The 25,193-nt window shown below is 43.6% G+C and overlaps 3 long non-coding RNA genes across 3 annotated transcripts in view; all 3 read right to left on the bottom strand.

The window, feature by feature from the left end:
- Positions 1 to 5,616, bottom strand: part of LOC307052654 — a 171,254-nt gene extending 165,638 nt beyond the window's left edge. The window contains exon 1 of the long non-coding RNA XR_013810869.1: positions 5,570 to 5,616. This is a non-coding gene — a long non-coding RNA (uncharacterized lncRNA). The remainder of the gene's footprint in view (positions 1 to 5,569) is intronic.
- A 99-nt stretch (positions 5,617 to 5,715) lies between these two features.
- On the bottom strand, positions 5,716 to 18,030 carry LOC307052177. The gene is made up of 2 exons (XR_013810856.1): positions 17,914 to 18,030; positions 5,716 to 5,859 (listed from the first exon to the last, which is right to left on the bottom strand). It is a non-coding gene; the product is annotated as an uncharacterized lncRNA (long non-coding RNA).
- LOC307052176 overlaps positions 18,020 to 25,193 on the bottom strand; it is a 28,770-nt gene continuing 21,596 nt past the window's right edge. Inside the window, exon 4 of the long non-coding RNA XR_013810855.1 lies at positions 18,020 to 18,084. This is a non-coding gene — a long non-coding RNA (uncharacterized lncRNA). The remainder of the gene's footprint in view (positions 18,085 to 25,193) is intronic.

Below are 25,193 nucleotides of genomic sequence, written 5' to 3'. Positions count from 1 at the left end.
AAGAAATAAAAGGAATACAAATTGGAAAAGAAGAAGTAAAACTGTCACTGTTTGCAGATGACATGATACTATACATAGAGAATCCTAAAGATGCCACCAGAAAACTACTAGAGCTAATCAATGAACTTGGTAAAGTGGGACGATACAAAATTAATGCACAGAAATCTCTTGCATTCCTATACGCTAATGATGAAAAATCTGAAAGAGCAATGAAGGAAACACTCCCATTTACCATTGCAACAAAAAGAATAAAATACCTAGGAATAAACCTACCTAGGAAGACAAAAGACCTGTATGCAGAAAACTTTAAGACACTGATGAAAGAAATTAAAGATTACCAACAGATGGAGAGATATGCCATGTTCTTGGATTAGAAGAATCAATATTGTGAAAATGACTATACTACCCAAAGCAATCTACAGATTCAGTGCAATCCCCATCGAATTACCAATGGCATTTTTCACAGCGCTAGAACAAAAATTCTTAAAATTTGTATGGAGACACAAAAGACCCCGAATAGCCAAAGCAGTCTTGAGGGAAAAAAAAGGAGCTTGAGGAATCAGACTCACTGACTTCAGACTATACTAGAAAGCTACTGTAAGCAAGACAATATGGTACTGGCACAAAAACAGAAACATAGATCAACGGAACAAGATAGAAATCCCAGAGATAAACCCATTCACCTACGGTAAACTAATCTATGACAAAGGAGGCAAGGATATACAATGGAGAAAAGACAGTCTCTTCAATAAGTGGTGTTGGGAAAACTGGACAGCTACATGTAAAAGAATGAAATTACAACACTCCCTACCACCATACACAGAAATAAACTCAAAATGGATTCGAGACCTAAATGTAAGACCGGACACCATAAAACTCTTAGAGGAAAACATAGGAAGAACACTCTTTAACATAAATCACAGCAAGATCTTTTTTGATCCACCTCCTAGAGTAAAGAAAATAAAAACAAAAATAAACAAATGGGACCTAATGAAACTTAAAAGCTTTTGCACAGCAAAGGAAACCATAAACAAGATGAAAAGACAACCCTCAGAATGGGAGAAAATATTTGCAAATGAATCATCAGACAAAGGATTAATCTCCAAAATATGTAAACAGCTCATGCAGGTCAATATCAGAAAATCAAACAACCCCATCCAAAAATGGGCAGAAGACCTAAACAGACATTTCTCCAAAGAAGATATACAGATTGCCATCAAACACATGAAAGGATGCTCAACATCACTAATCATTAGAGAAATGCAAATGAAAACTACAATGAGGTATCACCACACACCAGTCAGAATGGTCATCATCAAAAAATCTACAAGCAATAAATGCTGGAAAGGGTGTGAAGAAAACGGAAACCTCTTGCACTGTTGGTGGGAATGTAAATTGACACAGCCACTACGGAGAACAGTATGGAGGTTCCTTAAAAAACTAAAAATAGAATTAGCATATGACCCAGCAATCCCACTACTGGGCATATACCCAGAGAAAACTGTAATTCAAAAAGACACATGCACCCCAATGTTCATTGCAGCACTATTTACAATAGCCAAGTCATGGAAGCACCCTAAATGCCCATCGACAGACGAATGGATAAGGAAGATGTGGTACATACATACAATGGAATATTACTCAGCCATAAAAAAGGAACAAAATTGAGTCATTTGTGGAGATGTGGATGGACCTAGAGACTGTCATACAGAGTGAAGTAAGTCAGAAAGAGAAAAACAAATATCGTATATTAACCCATGTATGTGGAACCTAGAAAATGGTACAGATGAACCGGTTTGCAGGGTAGAAGCTGAGACACAGATGTAGAGAACAAACGTATGGACACCAAGGGGGGAAAGCGGTGGGGGGTTGGGGGTGGTGGTGTGATGAATTGGGAGATTGGGACTGACATGTATACACTGATGTGTATTAAATGGATGACTAATAAGAAAAAATAAATAAATAAAAGATGCACATACAAAAAAAAGAAAGGAGTCATTGTTGCTTTAAGCTACCAAATTTTGGGGTGGTCTGTTACACAGAAAAGACTGCGTCCCTATTTCTTCGTTCAAATAGGACAATAGGGTTTCCCCGGTGGCGCAGTGGTTGGGGGTCTGCCTGCCGATGCAGGGGACTCGGGTTCGTGCCCCGGTCCGGGAGGATCCCACGTGCCATGGAGCGGCTGGGTCCGTGAGCCATGGCCGCTGGGCCTGCGCGTCCAGAGCCTGTGCTCCGCAACGGGAGAGGCCACAACAGTGAGAGGCCCGCGTACCGCAAAAAAAAAAAAAAAAAAGGGACAATAATGCCTATCCAACTACTCATCTGTTTATTCAAGAGAGTTGATGGCTTACTACATAATATCTATAGATTATATATTCATATATAATTGAGAATGAAATGAGATAATGGCTGTTAATGTACTTGGTAACATTAGTTTTACTATTGTTACTAACACCTCCCTTTCACTGAGCTCCCACATTTTTTAAGCACTTAAAATCCACTTTGTATTTGATCTTCTCAAAGGATCAGACAGCATCATTTTCAGCCCTCTCTGATGGAGCTGACCCCTGAACACCTGTGCTTCTTCTACATACTCTCATTAGCAGAAAAGCCTGCCCTTGGATTAAGAACCTCTGGGACTTTCCTCCTACTGGAGGAAATAAGGAATTTACTCCTTATGGGGTGCCCACAGCTACTGCCATAAAGGGCTAAAGATGGAGAGCCTGCCCATTACCATCCCAATGAGAGCTTTTAAAAAAATTATTTAATAACAATAACAGCTAAAATGTATTGAGCACTTACTATGTGCCAGGTACAGTACTAAGCTTTTTAGTGAACTGTTGTCTGGCTCAACAGCACTCTGAGGGAGGTACGATTATTATCCCTATTTGGAGGTAAGGAAACTTAAGCCCCAGCAATGTTAAATCACTTACCCAAAGGCAGACAGCATGAGGTGGACAAAGATTCAATCCCTGGTAGTCTGAGGCCAAAGCGCCCCCCTTAATCACTGCCCTGGTCTGCTCATTCTTCTACACCATGTTCCACTGTGGCTCCCAATGCTCGTCCAGAACAAAGATTGTGTTTTTTCAGCTAAGTTCATCAGAGGTGAAGTTCTGTGACCCTGGCTAAGCCACCTCCTTCTCTAGACCTCTGCCTCACGCCGTGTAAATTATGTGAAGGGTCAGACCAGGTAATGTTGAAAATCCCTTCCAGCCCCCAAAATTAAGATAGTTAATTCTTCCCCAATATCTTGTTTTATTCTGAGCTTTGTTCTCTTTCTTACTATGGCAACTAAAGAACTTTAGAGGAGGAAAATGAAAAGCAGACGCTATAAAAATGTGTTTATTAACTAATGCAGGGAAATGAAAGGGCACCAGAGGAGATTCTATTTATATCTGCCTCGAGGATTAGGCCATCATCTACAGTATTTGATTTTTTAATGCGTTCATTCAGAGCTGAGACCCTGTAGGGGCGCTCTTTAAGCCCCACACTGAATGAAATACTTCAATTAAAATAGGCTCGAGGGGTTTTCCTGATGGCGCAGTGGTTAAGAATTCGCCTGCCAATGCAGGGGACACAGGTTCGAGCCCTGGTCCGGGAAGATCCCACATGCTTAGAGCAACAAAGCCCACGCACCACAGCTACTGAGCCTGCGCTCTAGAGCCCGCGTGCAGCAACTACTGAGGCCCGCGCACCTAGAGCCCGTGCTCCGCCACAAGAGAAGCCACCGCAATGAGAAGCCTGCACACCGCAACGAAGGGTAGCCCCTGTTCGCCGCAACTAGAAAAGGCCACGCGCAGCAACAAAGACCCAACTCAGCCAAAAATAAATAAATAAATAAATTTTAAAATAAATAAATAAATAATCAAATAAAATAGGCTTCAGGCTTTTGCAAGGTATTAAACTCCCCGAAGAGAAGATTTAGGACTTGCTCCAGGCAGCTTCAGCACCAGCATTGGTGAGACCACAGGAAACTGTATGAAGGGCTCAGTAAGAGGGGTTTCTGGAGACATTGGTGGCAGTGACATTTCTGGGCTGCCTGGAAAGGGGGCTGTCAGAGGAGAAATTGTACCTCAGGGAAAAGAGACTCAGCCCAAAAGCTTCCCAACAGCTCACTGGAGTCTGACATGCATTTTGCCATATTGCCCTGGATGAAACCTATCCTTTCCCAGCAGGAAGTGAAATTTAATAATGAGCATTAACATGTACCATTCATTGAGCGCTCTCAGTGAATATCCTCAGTAGGGTATTGACCTAAGCACTTTCCATGCGTTATCTTACACAGTCTTCACAACTGTATGACGTTAACGATCATCAAGCCCATTTTAGATGGGCAAACTGAAGTGCTAAGAAGCGCCATGAGTTGCCCAAGTTTACACAGCTAGCAGGCTGCAGACAAACCCTCATCTGTGGTGCCAAAGCCAGTGCTGTTCAGCACTTAAAAATGCAAGTGGCATGTTATTACAGGAATGTGAACTGGAGAAGTGTGTGCATTCAAAGAAATAAAGACACAGCCCCTTTCCTCAGGTGTATGCAGTCTGGTAGGCAAACATGGCTTATACTCAGAGTAGCTCAAACTAAATTACAAATGACTGAGTTCAAATCCAAACATGAGAATAGGTTTTCACACAAGCAGGGCAGAGAGAACAAGATCACAGGAAGAGGAGGATATGAAACAGGCAAGCTGAGGACCTAAAATCACCCTTCACCCTGCCCAAGACGCCCAGTAGGCTACTTTTTTTTTTTTTTTTTTTTTTTTTTTTGCGGTACGCGGGCCTCTCACTGTTGCGGCCTCTCCCGTTGCGGAGCACAGGCTCCGGACGCGCAGGCTTAGCGGCCATGGCTCACAGGCCCAGCCGCTCCGCGGCATGTGGGATCTTCCCGGACCGGGGCACGAACCCGTGTCCCCTGTATCAGCAGGCGGACTCTCAACCACTGCGCCACCAGGGAAGCCCGACTTTTTTTTTTTCTAATGCTCGTAAGTTTCTGACTCCAATTCCAATGTGCGGCGAGTTCTTTCCCACACCAAGAAATTCTCCAGCACCAGCTGGGTGCCCTACAATTCAACTCACTTCTGATATTACACAGAGGTAGCATCAGATCCCAAGGATAAGGACTCAGCCCCACAAGTCTGCCCCCTGCACCCGCCACCCCTGCTTCAGACGCCAGTCAAAAGCCCAGGTTTTCTGACGGACCGGCGATAATTGGAGGTTCCAACAAAGCCCTGCTTAGGTTCGATTAATTTGCTAGAGCAGCTCATAGAGCTCAAAGAAACATTTTACTTACCAGATTGCCAGTTTATTATGAAAGGCTATAACTCAGGAACGACCAGAAGGAAGAGATTCTTAGGACAAGATGTGGGGAAAGAGCACGGAGCTCCATGCCCTCTCCAGGCGCAACACAATCCCGGCACCTCCATGTTCCCCAACCCGGAAGTTCTCTGAACTCAGTCCTTCCGGGCTTTTATGGCCGCTTCATGACGTAGGCACGATTGATTAAATCATTGGCCATTGGCAATTCGCCAGCCCCTCTCCCCTGACCCGAGCTCGGGGGTTGAACTGAAACTTACAACCGCATGATGGGCTCTCCTGGCAACCAGCCTCCATCCTTAGGTGTGGTCCAGAAGTCACCATCAACACAACAAAAGACACCTTTAACGCTCTCATCACAGAAAATTTCAAGGGAAATTCCAATTTCGGAGGTCTGTGCCAGAAGTGAGGACAAAGGCCAAGTACACATTTATTAAAAATCACAAAACGACAGCTGGGCGTTCCATGGGATTAGGAACCGTGTCTTCCTTATTTGCTCCATACCCCCAGTAGCCAGCACCGACATTTTGTTGGGAGAATGGAAGCGTACCTGAAAGAAGAAAAAGAAAATATACAAAATTAAATAAGCAAAAGAAAAGAAATCTCAGCCCTAAATCTAACCATCCTCTTCTGAAGGGGGAAAAAAACAAGGAGAGCTGGCAGAGGAATGCAGAGGAAGTGGAGGGGGAGGGTCTGAGAGACCCGTTGGGTCAGGTGCAAGTGATGTCAACAGCTGAAATGACCACCCTGAATGGCTAGCCCTGGATCAGTACTTATGAAGCTTGAGTGTGCATGGGGAGCTTGTTAAAATACAGATTGCTGATTCACCCCCAGAGTTTCTGATTCAGTAGACCAGGGAAATTTTGCCTTTCTAACTAACTCCCAGGTGATGCTAATGCTGCCAGTTCAGGGTGTAGCCCTCTGAGAACCAACAGGATTCAACCTCATCGCACATTAAAATCACCTTGGGGAGCCTACAAAAACACCCAGGCAGTACCCCTGACCAAATCCATCATAATCCCTGGGGGTGGAAACAATTTATGCCTGTTTTTAAAAAGTAGGACCAGGTCATTGCAATGTGCAGCCAAACCAGAGAGGAAGTAAGGCAGGCGCATGTGTGAGCTTGAAGTTCATACACCATAAAAATAACAGCTGGGCTTCCCTGGTGGCGCAGTGGTTGAGAGTCCGCCTGCCGATACAGGGGACACGGGTTCGTGCCCCGGTCCGGGAGGATCCCACATGCCGCGGAGCAGCTGGGCCCGTGAGCCATGGCCGCTGAGCCTGCGCATCCGGAGCCTGTGCTCCGCAACAGGAGAGGCCACAACAGTGAGAGGGCCGCGTACTGCAAAAAAACAACAACAACAACAACAAAAAAAAAGCTAATATTCACTTACCATGAGACAGTCACTCTACTGAGTACATTACTGCATGACCTCACACAGGAACTTTCAAGTAAGGACTATTATTCCCATGTTACTAATAAGGAGAGTCAGAGAAATTTAGTAATTTGTCTAGGCCACAAAATGGTAAGTGAAAACCTAAGAATCCAGTTCAGGGTTTTGTCTGTGCCAAGACTCCTAACCCCTAGGGGTCTTTAGGCCCATCCCCAAGCCACTCAGTGCTCTGGCCCCTGCCATAAATCTTCACTATTTGGTTGAGTCCAGATGACAACAATCTGGGCTGTAATAACTGGAATCCACTTCATATTTGGGATTAGATAGATAGACAGAGGTCTGTATTCATAGATACATACCTGAAAAACACAAATGCAAATCACAGAATGGTTGTTTTACTGAATTCAATACTACTTAAAAATCCAGTCACTGTCCTGCTCATACGCCTTCAATGGCTTATAACCACTTCCAAGTAAAGTTCAGCCTCCAAATATGGCATTCAAGACCCTTCATGATGGAACCCCTGCCTCGGGCTCTCCAGCCCCTCATCCCTCCTCCTCTATTCTCACCAGCCTCTTTGCAGTTCCCCAAATCTAACCATGCCACCATGCCTTTATCCTTGCTCTTCTCTCTCTTTCCTTTCTCTTTATCTGCCTGGAGAACTTCTACCCATCCTCTAAAACTCAGGTCACCTGTCATTTCCTCTCCATAATCCTCCCGCATTCCTCTTCTCTGAGCAATCAAAGCAGCATGTGTATCACATTTTATTCTAGGGTTACTATGTATCATTCTCTACCCCCTTAATCTGTTTGCTGAATTTCCAAAGAGACCTTTTTAAGAGAATCCTGGCCCTGCCCTGAGCATGTGACTTTCCCTGAAGGTCCCTCGAGTAAGAACTATACTCTCTCCCGTCCACTAGACTTGGAGACGGAGTGTTTGTCCTCTCTTCCAGAGCATTGTCCTTCCTTCCTCTGTAAAATCCCTGCAGCTTTGAATCTCCTGTCATCAGATTACACCACTACCCACCGCTCCTTGTAACCGTCCTACTCCCAGCATCACCCCCTTTATTCCTTGAATATTTAGCTCCTGGCTCACTGTCCCTCTCTCCAATACAAATCTGTCCTAATTACTGGTGATTCCAATATCTACACTGTCGACCCTTCCAATACCCTGTTCACTCAGTTTCTTGATTTTCTCACCTCTGATGAGCTGGGTCTCTATCCCACTTCACCAATCACCCCCATGGTCTCACCCCAGGTCCTAAACCATGTCACTACCGATCACTAAAATTCCTCCAAAATTTCACTTTCAAGTATCCCACCCTCCACGTGAGGACATGGCATGAGGGAGGGGGAGGGACAGTGAACGGAGGCTCAGATTCCCCAACCCACTGTTAGCCTTGATTCCCTCTTGCCCAGTTCCCTGGCCTCTTCTTACTTTGTCAGACTCACTTGGCTAAACCATATATTTCTCAGTTAAAACCAAGTCTCTGCTTGCTCTGCCCCTGTACCCTGAGAGCTGAAAGCGGCTAGAGAAAGGGGCTGACTGGTCACTGTCAAGTCGTGACCTTGAACCTCAAGCGGGTCCTGCTGCTAGCCCATTCACTCTTCCACTCTCCCTGACAATTCCTGCTTTCGCCTCTCTTTACAAACCTCGAGTCCCCGTCCCCATTTTCAGCACTTGACTTTGCTTCTCTAAATCATTTGAAAATAAAGGCAATCAGATAGGAACTTCCGCCAGCTCCCACCTCACTTCACTCTGCGGCACCTGCACCCACATTCTCTCCGCCTCACTATGGCTACGGGGTAGGACTCCAGAGACCTTCCCCTCTGGCCACGTAGGGATTCCAGATGCTGCAGCACCACTGAGCCAATTCTCTACCCTCTTTGACCACATTCCCTAGCTCCCCTAGATGGGAAGATCCCACCGAGACAGAAAATAAACTGTGGTTGGAGGGTGTGGATCGCTTTTCTTTTGAACTGGAAATTTATATTATTCTTTTGTGCTTTGTACCCAAGTAGAGGATAAGGCCCTTGATATGCGATTATTTCTACAAACAAAAGGCTAGGCATCTCTGTATTGTTACTCCAGTGAATGCCTATTTATCTGGCTTCTACTTATTTCAAGTACAGTGACCCAGAGAAGACAAATAAAATAGGATTTGAAGTTCTTAATGTGCTGTGTATTTACTTGGATTTACAAAGACCAATTGTTCAATTCAATCAGTAAAAATAAAATCTTATTCGGTCTTTTCCCTGTAATCATTGGAGGATCTCAAAAGTGAATAGCGTATGGGAGCGAGAAGCATGTGTGTGCGTGGGGATGGGTGGGAATGCCACTTTTTGTCAACTTTTTTGAAAAGTCTTCACTTTTCCCAATTTTTAAAAATATTTATTTATTTTATTTTATTTTTTGGCTGCATCAGGTCTTAGTTGTGGCACACGGGATCTTCATTGAGGCACGTGGGATCTTTCATTGCAGCACACAGGTTTCTCTCTAGTTGAGGCACGTGAACTCAGTAGTTGTGGCGTGCGGGCTTAGTCGCCCCATGGCATGTGGGATCTTAGTTCCCCAACCAGGGATTGAACCTGTGTCCCCTGCATTAGAAGGTGGATTCTTAACCACTGGACCTCCAGGGAAGTCCCGAAAATTTTTGAAAAAGAGTACTCTAGGATTTTTCTCTCCTCCCTTTCCAGCCCAAACTATTGACAATTAAAATTCCCACTTTCCATATTACGTTAGTTAAGGCCATAGGAAAGAATCTTCTAAGGGTATTTGTGTTTTCATTTACATTGAGCACTTACCATCTGCCTTGGCATCATGCAAGTGCTTTGTGTCTGTTATTTGAATCTTTATGCTTCATAGGATAGGTAGTATTTTATCATCATCCCCATTTACAGATTTGGAAACTGAGGCTTAGATAAATTCAGAGATCAGCCCAAGGTCTGTAGCTACCAAGTGGGGGAGCTGAGAATCAAACCTAGGCAGTATGACTCCTGAATGCGTATACAGGGATGTCCCAAGGCTTTCTATTTTCCTCTCAGAGATTCACTCCTTTATATGCTATAATCCATTGGGTATTTAAAAGGAAAATAGGATGAATGGAGTCAAGTCTCACTGAAAAGATATAAGATGAGTTAGGTCATACAGAATAGACTAACTTCCTCAGGAAGATAATTAGCAAAATGCAAATTCTGCTGGTGGAGAGGCTGCATTTTAAATCCTTGTCTAACACACTGGCAAGGACAGGGTGACCCCAGTCTCTAAGTGGCTGAGGGAGGTAGTCTAAGGTGGTGATTTCTGGAGTGAAAACTGCCAAGGTTTAAAACCAGGCTCCTCTCACCTTGTGATCTTGGGCAAGTTAATTAACCTCTCTGACCCTCAGGGTCTTTCTAGGTAAATGGAGATGACAGTAATAGTAGTTACTTCCTAATCAAGTTGGTTCCAAGTGTTCACCAAAGAAACACCATTAAATCTTGAATGCAGCATGAGAGACTAAATATACAACAGCCAAACCATATGTAAAAATTGATCTTTTTAACCTACTGTCTGCAACCAGCCCTAGAAACCAACCCATTATCTAGGGAGCTCAGGAAGCCAGCCTACTTATTTATAAGTCAGACTTGTACAAAGTCAGACCACCATCTCTAGAAAAAATTCCATAAAGCCAAACTCCTATAACTACCAGCCCAAAACAGGCAGGACTTGATGAATAACTGGCAGCTTCCAACTTAGGACCAACCAGAGAAAGCCAAATATGCAGCCTTCACCAGTCACATAAGATGTCCTACCTCTTATTGGCCCACCTACAACTTCCCCGCAATAACAGCCTCCAATAGGGACATACCTGAAATCTTCCCTTTTCTCCACTATGAAGTTTTCCAATTCCTCTGCCTGCTTTGGAGTCTCGGCCAAAACACAAGTGATGGTGGCTGGCTCCTTTGTTACAGCAAGCTCTGTACAAATAGCCTTTGCCTCTTCTCACTGGGTTCGTCTTTGTTTATTTCCACAAGCGTTAACTGGACTCATTCAGGTTAGAAATGATGGAGATTTAGATCAAGGTGATAACAGTGAAGATAGTAAAAAGTGATTATATTCAGGAAATAGTTTAAGGGGAGAACGTTCAGGGACTTCCCTGGTGGTGCAGTGGTTAAGAATCCGCCTGCCAATGCGGGGGACATGGGTTCGAGCCCTGGTCTGGGAAGATCCCACATGCCGCAGAGCAACTAAGCCCATGCGTCACAATTACTGAGCCCACGTGCCACAACTACTGAAGCCTGCGCGCCTAGAGCCCATGCTCCGCAACAAGAGAAGCCAGCATAGTGAGAAGCCCGCACACCGCAATGAAGAGTAGCCCCCGCTCGCCACAACTAAAGAAAGCCCGTGCACAGCAACGAAGACCCAGTGCAGACAAAAGTAAATTTAATCTGACTTTTTTTTTTTTTTTTTTTGCAGTACGCGGGCCTCTCACTGTTGTGGCCTCTCCCGTTGCGGAGCACAGGCTCCAGATGCGCAGGTTCAGCAGCCATGGCTCACGGGCCCAGCTGCTCCGCGGCATGTGGGATCCTCCCGGACCAGGGCACAAACCCGTGTCCCCTGCATTGGCAGGAGGACTCTCAACCACTGTGCCACCAGAGAAGCCCCAAAAGTAAATTTAAAAAATTAAAAATAAAGAAATAAATGTAGAACCTTCAAAACGTAAGCAGGGAGGGAGAGTGAGAATCAAGTCCTAGCTTGAACAACTAGGTAGGCAATGGTGCCATGTAGAAAGTCAGGGAAGTCTAGAGTACATACATTCCCAAACAGGAGAAAAATATGTCTAGGGTTCACCTACTCTCTGCACACACAGTAATGTAAATAGCTCCAAAAATCTTCTCTGTCTCAGAGACCACCTCTGCCAGCGCAACCTGTGGACAGAAAATTGCTTCCTTGGATAGAGGTGCCTCTAGGGTGTTAGTTCATGAGTATCCACCAGCTCCCACTGCCCACTCTCACTCCCATTTACTTCCTCCCCAGATCAAAAAAAAAAGCATTGCAATCCGCTAACTGATACATGAAATTCCACCTTTGGAACTGCCTTCAACCACAAGTAAAAAGTTAATAAAACTCTATAATCTCAATGTTTTTAAGTATGTGTATATCTAGAAGCAAGTATAGCAAAATGTTAGCCACATTTGTTATCTCTGGATACTGGTATTCTAGGTGATTTAAATTTTCTTCTTCATACATTTCTGTATTTCCTAAGCCTTTCATCATGAACAAGACCTTTTCTTATTAAAAAAAAAATAAGATCTCTGTAAACCAATTATACTTCAATATTAAAAAATGAGACCTCTGGGATAGTTAAGAAATTAAAAGCTATCAGTCGTTTATGCCTTGGTATGAATGAATAGTGTGTTTATCACCCATTCTGATGGGGTGTGTTGAGGATATGAGGACTGAGGTGGGAGCTGTCAAAGGCACAAGAAGGAATGTGTTTCCCAAACATTTCACAACGCGGCCAAAGACAGCCCTGCCTCTGCGGGTATGTGAGAGAGAGTAGACACAGAGGTCAGCTCAGAGGCAGGAGCTGAGAAATACAAATATATGTGGTATTTCCAAACACTGTTTCAGTGGGGTCATTGCCAGCCTAAGAAGAAGGAACACCCTAGTTTTTAACTAAACAACAGAGGTATTTGAAATGCAAACAGAGGCAAATTCAGAAATAGGCACTCCCAGGCTCCCCTGGTGGCGCAGTGGTTAAGAATCCGCCTGCCAATGCAGGGGTACACGGGTTCAAGCCCTGGTCTGGGAAGATCTCACATGCCGTGGAGCAACTAATCCCATGAGCCACAACTACTGAGCCCACGTGTCACAACTACTGAAGCCCACACACCTAGAGCCCGTGCTCTGCAACAAGAGGAGCCACCGCAATGAGAAGCCCATGCACCACAATGAAGAGTAGCCCCTGCTCATCACAACTAGAGAAAGCCCGCCTGCAGCAACGAAGACCCAACACAGCCCAAAACAATAAATAAATAAATTTATTAAAAAAAAAAAAAAAAGAAATAGGCACTCCCAAGAGAACCTTGACTGGGGCAGATTCAGCCCTGACCAGACCTCATGGCCAAGTCCTGGACTTGGAGAATCACCAAGGTGTGTGGACAGATTTTGTCACTGAGGTGAGAAAAGGAAGTAAAATGATTTCAGGCACCGCTCTCCTCTCCCAAAACACAAGAGGAGAGCTGTCATTGTCCAACCCCTACCCCCAAATTCAACAGGCCTTCTGCTCCAAAAACTTTAAATCTTCACTTATTTCCATTCATTCTTGGGTAAACTGACAACTAAATCTGTTTACTATGGCTTCCAGCAAAGAATAGGCCCCTCCTGGGTCCAGGATTTCAAACCCTCAGCAGTTTGGCTGATTGATACTGGGAGGATTGATAGAATGAGCCTTTCTCTTTCCTAGGATCACCTCCTCTTGCAGTATGTACATAGGAGATATATAGATGGATGGACTCTTACAGAATCAAGGACCCAGAACACTCCAGAAGCACATTTTCCTGCTAAACAGTAACAACTGAGGAGTACTTCAGACATTTTTTTCATCACATTCCCATACTAAGCCAAATTTACCCAAAACTTGGAAATAAACTACCATGATAAATGTACCTCCTTTCAGTTTCATTGTTTAACAGACTCATCAGAGGATTATTAATTAGGACTTTGTATGATTTTGCCATTCACTACTTGTTTAGAGAACAGACATTGTGAAAATAATGTTAACTTGTAGATTTCTGTCCCAAAGGTTACAGTTTCATTGCCCTGTAGAACATTAACCAATTTTGTATCTTTTAGCAAATTCATTTCCACATTCCCTTGACTAACATACTATATAAATGTGTTTCTTAAATTTTTCTGAACCAGCTCTATCTTCTTTGAATAAAATCTTTATATGTTTACTGTCTTTTGTATGAGTCATGTGTCATGGAGAAAAACTTTTTCTCTACCCTCTTACATTCTGTTTTGTGGGCCTGCAAATTAAACTCAGACAGACAGACTAGCAAGAGAAAAATCAGATTTAATCATGGGAGTTCATAAAAAAGATGTGACCCAAAGGGGCTTATATACCATCTTAATAGGGGAAAGAAAGGGGGAGAAGGGCACTTCTGGGAAACAAATGACTCTTTAGAAAGAGAGGGAAGAAAGGGCCCTTAGAATAGATGGGGGACATGATCGTTTTGTAACAATGTCTGTTTTGGTGTGGTGCCAGCTTTACATCTCCAAGAAGACTAGAGAGTTGCTCCCAGGGAGGGGATTTATGACAATTGAGTTCTTTTGAGATGCTCTGCTTTTAGGCAGATAAGGGATTTCAGGATCTCAAATGCCTTCAGCTCAAAATAATTTTTATGGAACAATGGCATACTCTGGACTTCTTCATCCCTTCACATGTTTTAACTTTTTTGACATGTATGCCCCATTTCCCAGGACAGCAGAAGAGTCACACCTTAAAGCCAGTTCCGACACTAAAATTCTTCCCACATGGCCAAACTAAACCACGGTGTGGCCTTGAACAAGTCACGTTCCCTCTCTGGGCTCAGCTTCCTTAGATATAAATTGGGGCATGTGGAAGAGATGATCTCTACAGTTCCTTCCAGATCTAGGCATCTCTGCTAAAGTTAATTACTTGGCAAAATGATAAAAACAGGCCACATTGATCTTCAAGGCCTCTTCCCATTCTACCCCATCCCTAATGATGTCACTACATGAGTGAGGCCTTTTCTCCCAGGCAGAAGCCCAGAGTCCTGAATTTTCTCTCTCCCTACCAACACTGATCTAGATCTATCCTATGTCCAGTCCACCAGGGAACATTTCCAACAGGGAACCTGCTCAGGTTATAAAGTAATCAATAGCAAGGGTAAAAAGCTATTAGGAAATGAAGTTCTCACACATATCCACATACTCTCCTCCAAAAGATATCTGTATTTATCTTACAAGAAAGATAAAATTTTTACTCAGGTGAGGGGTGGAATCTCAGGCAATGTGACAGGCAAGTGGGGTAGGCTTGTGAAAGCAGGGGACTCTTAATACCCCCATATCAAATGCTTTTGGAGGGCTGGTTTTGGTCAAAACAGACCAGAACTGTGTCCCAACCAGCATCAGGCCCCATGCCATACCAGCTGTTGTATATTTTGAACATCACCTTTGTTTTTTTGGCTTGGTTTATAGAGTCACGTCTGTCTCCAAGTACGTACAATAGTGACAAAAATCTCTGCATCTGTTTCTAGTCATTCATCTTCAACCCAAAATGTAACATTTGCGCTTGAACACTGCTGTTGATTAAGATGATTAGACTTGATTCTCATTATTCTTCATTAAATAGAAAATAGACACTTAGGTATTTTTCTTTTCACTTATTAATCTGCCCTAATGTTTCTACACTGAAGGTTTCTTCAATGCTAGAATTTAAATAATGAAAACAACTAAATTCAGAGACTCTTAAGGATAAGGGATGAGCTACCATCCTGATTCCTGAAATGAAGCTTGTCTTTTTAACACTCTTTTTCCCTCCTCCCTGGCAATTAAAAGACAAGCATCTGTGCCAGAAAAGGCTGGGAGTGCGCATGTTTTTAGAGCAGAGGCGAACCAGCAGGACAGGTGTTCCCACTGCCAATGCAGCAATAACATAGCATGTCTTGACTTGTGGGACAATCATTTGAACATCTTTTTTACAAAGATAACAATGAATCTTCTTCTGGGTTAGCATCAGATCTCAAGGGAATGTCCTGGCCCAGACAAGACACAGCACGTGGTCAAAGTTGCACGTAGGACAATGATCCTCGACCCTGACTACACATTAAAATCACCTGAGGACCTTTTAAAAAATATTCATGCCTGGGCAGCATGAACTCAGACCAATAAAATCAGCACCTCTGGTAGTGAGGTCCAAGGATAGGAATAGAAAACTGATTCGAAAAGGTGATTTTAACAGGCAGCCAGAAATGTGAACCCCTGGGATAGAGAGGTGTTCACTGTAGCTTTGCTTAGTAGGAAAACAATGCAAACAACTTATAGTTTATTGATGAGGTGTGATTAAATTATGATGCATCTACACAATGGGATAATTACCAGTCTTCTTTTTTTTTAATAAGGCAAATCTATAAGCGTTAGGAAAAACCATTCTCTCCATCAATACTTTGGGCACAGTTAAGGCCTATACGTTTGGGAGAGGCCTATAAAAATGTTAAAGACCTGAAAAAAGAATGTTGATTACAAAATACAAAAATAAAACTGCAAAGTTGCAACGAATGTGTTTGTCTATAAAATATATCATGCCAACTTCAGCAATTGTTAGGTTTAGTATTCATAAAATTATTACACTTGAAAACAGCTGGTAAGTTCTATTTTTACCTCAAGAATTCCTGAGTATGCATTGTCAGTGGTTCTCAAAATGTGGCCCCCAGAACAGCAAAATCAGCCTTGTCTGAAAACTTGCTAGAAATGAAGATTTCTAGGCCTCACCCCAGACCTACTGAATCAGAAACTCTGGGAATGGAGTTCAATCCTCTGTTTGCACAAGCCCTTCAAGTGACTCTGATACAAGCTTAAATATGAGGACCACTGTGCTAGATGATTACCAAAATAAAAGGATAATAATCCTATAGAATAAAAATTAAAATAACCAGTCATAAACTAAATAAGTAGCCAAGTAATTTACAAAGCACAATTTGAAAATCCTTTCAAAAATTTCTGAGAAAAATATATATAGCCTAAAAAAGTTAAATATAAAATTACCATATGATCCAGCAATCCACTCCTAGATATATACCCAAAAGAATCAAAAGCAGGGACTCAGGGTTTCCCTGGTGGCGCAGTGGTTGAGAGTCTGCCTGCCGATGCAGGGGACACGGGTTCATGCCCCGGTCCAGGAGCATCCCACATGCCACGGAGCGGCTGGGCCCATGAGCCATGGCCGCTGAGCCTGCGCGTCTGGAGCCTGTGCTCCACGGCAGGAGAGGCCACAGCAGTGAGAGGCCCGCGTACGGCAAAAAAAAAAAAAAAAAAAAAGCGGGGACTCAAACAGATATTTGTATATCAATGTTCATAGCAGCAGTATTCACAATAGCCAAAATGTGGAAATACCCAAGTGTCCACAAGAGATGAAGTGATAAACCAAATGTGGTCTATATATACAATGGAATATTATTCAGCCTTAAAAAGGAATGAGATTCTGAATTCATGCTACAACATGGATGAACCTCAAAAACATTACACTAACTGAAGTAAGCCAAACACAAAAGGACAAATATTGTAGGATTCTACTTATATGAGGTATCTAGAATAGGCAAATTCATAAAGGCAGAAAGTAGAATAAAGGTTACCAGGAGGTGGGGAGAAAGGAGTGGGGAATAGGGAGTTTCTGTTTGGGGTGATGAAAAAGTTCTGGAAATGGATAGTGGCATGGTTGCACAACATTGTAAATGTACTTAATGTCCTTGAGTTGTACACTTAAAAATGGTTAAAATGGTGACTTTTATGTTGTATATATTTTACCACAATAAAAAAAGCAAGCTGGAGAACCAGGAAAGCCAGTGGACTAATTCAGTCTGAGTCCAAAGGCCTGAGGACCAGGGGAGCCAGGGGTTAAGTCCCAGTCCAAGTCTGAAGGCCTGAGAACCAGGAATGCTGATTTCTGAGGGCAGGAAAAGATGGATGTCTCAGCCAAGCAAAGAGAACAAACTTGCCCTTCCATCCTCTTTTGGTACTAGTCAGGCCCTCAACAGATTGGATGATGCCCACCAGCATTGGGGCCGGGGTGGGGGGGGGGCATTTTTATTCAGTCTACCAAGTCAAATGCTAATCTCTTCCAGAAAAACCCTCACAGACACCAAGAAATAATGTTTTACCAGCTATCTGGGCATCCCTTAACCCCATCAAGTTGACACACAAAATTTACCATCACAGGTGGTTTAGTTACCACCTGTAAGCTTGGACTATAAACTCCTTGAGGGTAGGGACTGTTGTTCATGGGTCTCCAATATCTAACACAGCACCTAGATCACAGCATGAACTAACAATAAATGAATGAACGAGTGAATAAGTGAATGAGCAAGTAAATGAATAAATGAGTGTACAAACAATTGCCACATATGCATTTAGGTGGTCATGTCCACTGAGATTATATGCAAAATTCTGTGCACACATGAATTTTCCAGAGAATGGGTCCATACCTTTTATCATAGTATCAATGGGACACATGACTCCAAAGTGCTCAAAACCACTGGTGTAGAGATGGGGACAGGATGGGTCAGACTAGACGATTTCCCACGGATGGCCCCAGGCAAGCAACTCAAACAGATCAAAAGTGAGCGGCACGTAAGCTGACAAGATGACATATCACACTGAGGAAAAACAAGAGAAGAAATCAGAGTTTACTGAGTGAGACCTCTCATTAGCCGACCATTCCTCTTTGTGTCCTTGAAGTTCACTAGGTCTCTGATTTTACAGAAACGAATACTCTGGTCATTATCCTGATTGCAGTTCTGGCAGACACTAGCTAGACACAGATGCTTCCAACTTCAAGAAATTTCAAGAAAAAGCTTGTATTTGGAACACCTGAAGCCTCTGCTGAGGGATGAGCCAGGCACTGATGTAAGTAAGGAAGTCCTACTGGGTAGCAGAGGCCAAGGATACACACGATTATTCCACGGCCTTAGAGGAACTCACTGTTTCGTGGAAGAGAAAGGTAATCCTCTGCTCAACTCCCCTAGTAATCAGACAAATGCAAATTAAAATGACAGTGAGAAACCTCTGTAGACTCATCAGACTTTCGGTGAGGATAAGGGAGAATGGGATCTTCACGGGAGTGAAAAGCTAAGGTCATTCTAGAGGGCACTGTACCAGTGCTCACCGTGTATCCCACTCGACCTTACCCCAGGGTCAGTGTAGCTTACCTACCACTCACGGATCTTACTCCTGGTATAAACCCCCAAGAAATTATCACACTGATTCCTAAGAGGACTTATGCAAAGTTGTTTTCCAAGGCTCCTGGAAACCCCAGATGCTCCCTTATTGTCTCCTGCTACTTACAGAGAACATGTTGGAAACAGTAGTTAAAGCTGTACCAAAGGGGAGGAACTCAAATGTAATGCCGTAAACCTAGCCTCACCACCTAGCTCCAAAATTGCCATCTTGAACCACTGAGGGTGTATAATTTCTATTTGGGGGTTGGTAGGGTGGGGGGAGGTGATTAGAGGGCACATGTTCCCTGGATGCTGAAGACAGAAATCAATTCAGAAACATGGCCTTCGATGCAACAGCCATCTTGGCCATCACTGAATGAGAACATAGAATGAGGAACTTGGAAATTAACCTCTCTGGGTCATTTCATCTAGTCCTCTGCCTCCCGTGGGTCGCATGATTAAAGCATCCTCAAGAGCCCAGATCTAGGGAAATGATTTTCCATTTTTTTCCTGAGATTCTTTAAAACTTTGATTCAGGAGGGCTATGAACTCTTGAATAAAGGAGACGAGAGAACTCAAGGGAAAACTACAATGGTACACAAAGGTTTTGAGAATGGAGCCCAAATATAACTACTTTATAAATACTTTTAAAATATCAGTGTAGTTCCATTTACCAGTAATATGCTCTATCCAAGTTGCTTAAAAATATCAGTTTCTTTATAAGGATTAAGCCTCACAGGGCTGTGGTGAGGGATAAATGAAATAATAATTATGAAGCATTTAGCACATTATAGATAGCCCATCAATGTCAGCCATTATTCACAAAATGTTTCCTTTTATTTTCTTAGCCAATAAAATGTATTAAGCCCTTTTTTAAAATATTTATTTATTTTGGGCTGTGTTGGGTCTTCGTTTCTGTGCGAGGGCTTTCTCTAGTTGCGGCGAGCAGGGGCCACTCTTCATCGCGGTGCACAGGCCTCTCACTGTCGCGGCCTCTCTTGTTGAGGAGCACAGGCTCCAGACGCGCAGGCTCAGTAGTTGTGGCTCACGGGCCTAGTTGCTCTGCGGCATGTGGGATCTTCCCAGACCAGGGCTCGAACCCGTGTCCCCTGCATTGGCAGGCAGATTCTCAACCACTGCTCCACCAGGGAAGCCCCAATTAAGCCCTTTTGTGTTCACTGAATTAGACCTTAGGAGTAAAGACTGGACATAGAATTTTTGAAAGCTGAAAAATAACTTGGATATCATCCAGTCCATTTTTTCCAAATCAAATCTTAACTGTAACACTGAAAAACAGTAATTAAAAAGAGCTGCTGTAATGGGAGAGATTGGTAGAGAGCTGTCCTCTTGCCCTCCCCAGGGAACCCTAGGATATCGCAGAGCACAGTTTGTAAACCACAGCTCATCCAACTTCTTCATGTTACAGATGAGGACTGTGGGGTTTACTGGTCTAATTGCTTGTCAAAGATCACAGAAGCTGGATCTCTGATATCAAGGAAGCTACCAACTAGCCATGGAAACTGGATGTGGAAGAAAATTGGGGCTAATTTTTTCAAGTTGTATTAACAAAGCCAGGGCATTAGCCAAGTCCCATGCCCTTTGGGTTTCAGCTTCTCCACTGAACTTTTGGTTCTCAGTAACTTCTGCCTGGACCCCGGAGGAAGATGGCGGAAGAGTAAGACGTGGAGATCACCTTCCTCCCCACAGATACATCAGAAATTCATCTACACGTGGAACAACTCCTACAGAACACCTACTGAACGCTGACAGAAGACCTCAGACCCCCCAAAAGGCAAGAAACTCCCCACATACCTGGGTAGGACAAAAGAAAAAAGAATAAACAGAGACAATAGGATAGGGACGGGACCTGCACCAGTGGGAGGGAGCCGTGAAGGAGGAAAGGTTTCCACACACTAGAAGCCCCTTCGCGGGCGGAGACTGCAGGTGGCGGAGGGGGAAAGCTTCGGAGTAGCGGAGGAGAGCACAGCAACAGGGGTGTGGAGGGCAAAGCGGAGAGATTCCCGCACAGAGGATCGGTGCCCTCAGGCACACACCAGCCCGAGAGGCTTGTCTGCTCGGCCGCCGGGGCGGGCGGGGCTGGGAGCTGAGGCTCGGGTATTGGGTTTCAGTCGGAGCGCAGGGAGAGGACTGGGGCTGGCGGCAGGAAGAGAGCCTGAAGGGGTTAGTGCACCACGGCTAGCCCGGAGGGAGTCCGGGGAAAGGGTCTGGAGCTGCCGAAGAGGCAAGAGACTTTTCCTTCCCTTTTGTTTCCTGGTGCGCGAGGAGAGGGCATTAAGAGCGCTGCTTAAAGAAGCACCAGAGACGGGCGCGAGCCGCGGCTAAAGGCGCGGACTCCGGAGACGGGTGTGGGACGCTGGGGCTGCTGCTGCCGCCGCCACAAGGCCTGTGTGCAAGCGCAGGTCACTGTCCACCCCGCCTTCCGGGGAGCCTGTGCACCCCGCCACTGCCGGGGTCCCGGGACCCAGGGACGGCTTTCCCGGGAAAGCAAACGGAGCGCCTCGGTCTGGTGCAACGTCACGCCGGCCTCTGCCGCCGCAGGCCCGCCCCACACTGCGCGCCCCTCCCTCCCCTCTGCCTGAGTGAGCCAGAGCCCCTGAATCAGCGGCTCCTTTAAACCCGTCCTGTCTGAGTGAAGAACGGACGCCCTCCGGCGACCTACGCGCAGAGGCGGGGCCAGGTCCAAGGCTGAGACCCGGGAGCTGTGAGAGCAGAGAAGAGACAGGGAAATCTCTCTGTGCAGCCTCAGAGGCAGCGGATTAAAGCTCCACGGTCCGCTTGATGTGCCCTGCGTCTGTGGAGTGCATGACTGGACAGCGAATCGTCCCAAATTGAGGAAGTGGACTTTGAGGACAAGATTTCAGACTTTCCCCCCTTTTCCTCTTTTTACAACGAATTATCCCAAATTAAGGAGGTGGACTTAGAGAGCAAGATTTTTGATTTTTCCCCCTGCTCTCTTTTTGTGAATGTGTATGTGTATCCTTCTGTGTGAGATTTTCTCTGTATAGTTTTGCTTCCACCATATGTCCCAGGGTTCTATCTGTCCGTTTTTTTTTCAATAATTACTTTTTAATTTTAATAACGCTACTATATTTTATACTTTATTCTATTTTACTTTACCTGCTCTTTCTTTCTTTCCTTCCTCCCTCCCTTCTTCTTTTCACTCTTTCTTTTTCTTTCCTTCCTCCCTCTCTCCCTCCTGTCTTTCTTTCTTTCTTTCTTTCCTTCCTTCCTCCCTCCCTCCCTCCCTTCTTCCATTCACTCTTCCTTTTACTTTCATTCCTCCCTCCCTCCCTTCTTTCTTCTTTCTTCCCATCCTTCCTCCCTCCCTCCTTTCTTTCTTTCTTCCTTCCTTCCTTCCTTTCTTTCCTTCTTCCTTTCTTTCTCTCTCTCTTTCTTTCTTCTACTAATTCTTTCTTTCTACTTTTTCTCCCTTTTATTCTGAGCCGGGTAGATGAAAGGCTCTTGGTGCTGCAGCCAGGAGTCAGTGCTGTGCCTCTGAAGTGGGAGAGCCAACTTCAGGACACGGGTCCACAAGAGACCTCCCAGCTCCACATAATATCAAGCAGCGAAAATCTCCCAGGGATCTCCATCTCAACACCAGCACCCAGCTTCAGTCAACGACCAGCAAGCTACAGTGCTGGTCGCCCTGTGCCAAGCAACTAGCAAGGCAGGAACACAACCCCACCCATTAGCAGAGAGGCTGCCTAAAAACATAATAAGGCCACAGGCACCCCAAAACACACCACCAGACGTGGACCTGTCCACCAGAAAGACAAGATCGAGCCTCAACCACCAGAACACAGGCACTAGTCCCCCCCACCAGGAAGCCTACACAACCTACTGAAACAACCTTAGCCACGGGGGACAGACACCAAAAACAACGGGAAGTATGAATCTGCAGCCTGCAAAAAGGAGACCCCAAACACAGTAACATAAGCAAAATGAGAAGACAGAAAAACACACAGCAGGTGAAGGAGCAAGATAAAAACCTACCAGACCTAACAAATGAAGAGGTAATAGGCAATCTACCTGAAAAAGAATTCAGAATAATGATAGTAAAGCTGATCCAAGATTCTATTTCCAAGATCCAAAATCTTGGAAATAGAATAGACAAAATGCAAAAAACAGTTAACAAGGACCTAGAAGAACTAAAGATGAATCAAGCATCAATTAAAAACACAATAAATGAAATGAAAAATACTCTAGATGGGATCAATAGCAGAATAACTGAGGCAGAAGAACGGATAAGTGAGGTGGAAGAAAAAATAGTGGAAATAACTGATGCAGAGCAAAATAAAGAAAAAAGAATGAAAAGAACAGAGGACAGTCTCAGAGACCTCTGGGACAACATTAAACGCACCAACATTCGAATTATAGGGGTTCCAGAAGAAGAAGAGAAAAAGAAAGGGACTGAGAAAATATTTGAAGAGATTATAGTTGAAAACTTCCCTAATATGGGAAAGGAAATAGTTAATCAAGTCCAGGAGGCACAGAGAGTCCCATATAGAATAAATCCAAGGAGAAATACTCCAAGACACATATTAATCAAACTGTCAAAAATTAAACACAAAGAAATCATATTAAAAGAAGCAAGGGAAAAACAACAAATAACACACAAGGGAATCCCCATCAGGTTAACAGCTGATCTCTCAGCAGAAACTCTACAAGCCAGAAGGGAGTGGCAGGACATAATTAAAGTGATGAAGGAGAGAAGCCTGCAACCAAGATTACTCTACCCAGCAAGGATCTCATTCAGATTTGAAGGAGAAATTAAAACCTTTACAGACAAGCAAAAGCTGAGAGAGTTCAGCACCACCAAACCAGCTTTACAACAAATGCTAAAGGAACTTCTCTAGGCAAGAAACATAACAGAAGGAATAGACCTACAATAATGAACCCAAAGCAATTAAGGAAATGGGAATAGGAACATACATATCAATAATTACCTTAAATGTAAATGGACTAAATGCTCCCACCAAAAGACACAGAGTGGCTGAATGGATACAAAAACAAGACCCATATATATGCTGTCTACAAGAGACCCACTTCAGACCTAGAGACACATACAGGTTGAAATTAAGGGGATGGAAAAAGATATTCCATGCAAATGGAAATCAAAAGAAAGCTGGAGTAGCAATTCTTATATCAGACAAAATAGACTTTAAAGTAAAGACTATTAGAAGAGACAAAGAAGGACACTACATAATGATCAAGGGATCGATCCAAGAAGAAGATATAACAATTGTAAATATTTATGCACCCAACATAGGAGCACCTCAATATATAAGGCAAATACTAACAGCCATAAAAGGGGAAATCGACAGTAACACACTCATAGTAGGGAACTTTAACACCCCACTTTCACCAATGGACAGATCATCCAAAATGAAAATAAATAAGGAAACACAAGCTTTAAATGATACATTAAACAAGATGGACTTAATTGATATTTATAGGACATTCCATCCAAAAACAACAGAATACACATTTTTCTCAAGTGCTCATGGAACATTCTCCAGGATAGATCATATCTTGGGTCACAAATCACGCCTTGGTAAATTTAAGAAAATTGAAATTGTATCAAGTATCTTTTCCGACCACAATGCTATGAGACTAGACATCAATTACAGGACAAGATCTGTAAAAAATACAAACACATGGAGGCTACACAATACACTACTCAATAACGAAGTGATCACTGAAGAAATCAAAGAGGAAATTAAAAAATACCTAGAAACAAATGACAATGGAGACACGATGACCCAAAACCTATGGGACGCAGCAAAAGCAGTTCTAAGGGGGAAGTTTATAGCAATACAATCCCACCTTAAGAAACAGGAAACATCTCGAGTAAACAACCTGACCCTGCACCTAAAGCAATTAGAGGAAGAAGAACAAAAAACCCCCAAAGTTAGCAAAAGGAAAGAAATCATAAAGATCAGATCAGAAATAAATGAAAAAGAAATGAAGGAAACGATAGCAAAGATCAATAAAACTAAAAGCTGGTTCTTTGAGAAGATAAACAAAATTGACAAACCATTAGCCAGACTCATCAAGAAAAGAAGGGAGAAGACTCAAATCAATAGAATTAGAAATGAAAAAGAAGTAACAACTGACACTGCAGAAATACAAAAGATCATGAGAGATTACTACAAGCAACTCTATGCCAATATAATGGACAACCTGGAAGAAATGGACAAATTCTTAGAAATGCACAACCTGCCAAGACTGAATCAGGAAGAAATAGTAAATATGAATAGACCAATCACAAGCACTGAAATTGAAACTGTGATTAAAAATCTTCCAACAAACAAAAGCCCAGGACCAGATGGCTTCACAGGCGAATTCTATCAAACATTTAGAGAAGAGCTAACACCCATCCTCCTCAAACTCTTCCAAACAATTTCAGAGGAAGGAACACTCCCAAACTCATCTACGAGACCACCATCACCTTGATACCAAAACCAGGCAAGGATGTCACAAAGAAAGAAAACTACAGGCCAATATCACTGATGAACATAGATGCA

Source organism: Hyperoodon ampullatus (genome assembly GCF_949752795.1).
Source record: "Hyperoodon ampullatus genome assembly, chromosome: 4".
NCBI lineage: Eukaryota > Metazoa > Chordata > Mammalia > Artiodactyla > Ziphiidae > Hyperoodon > Hyperoodon ampullatus.
Note: the sequence above shows the minus strand (reverse complement) of the source record. Positions and strands in the feature narration are given on the sequence as shown.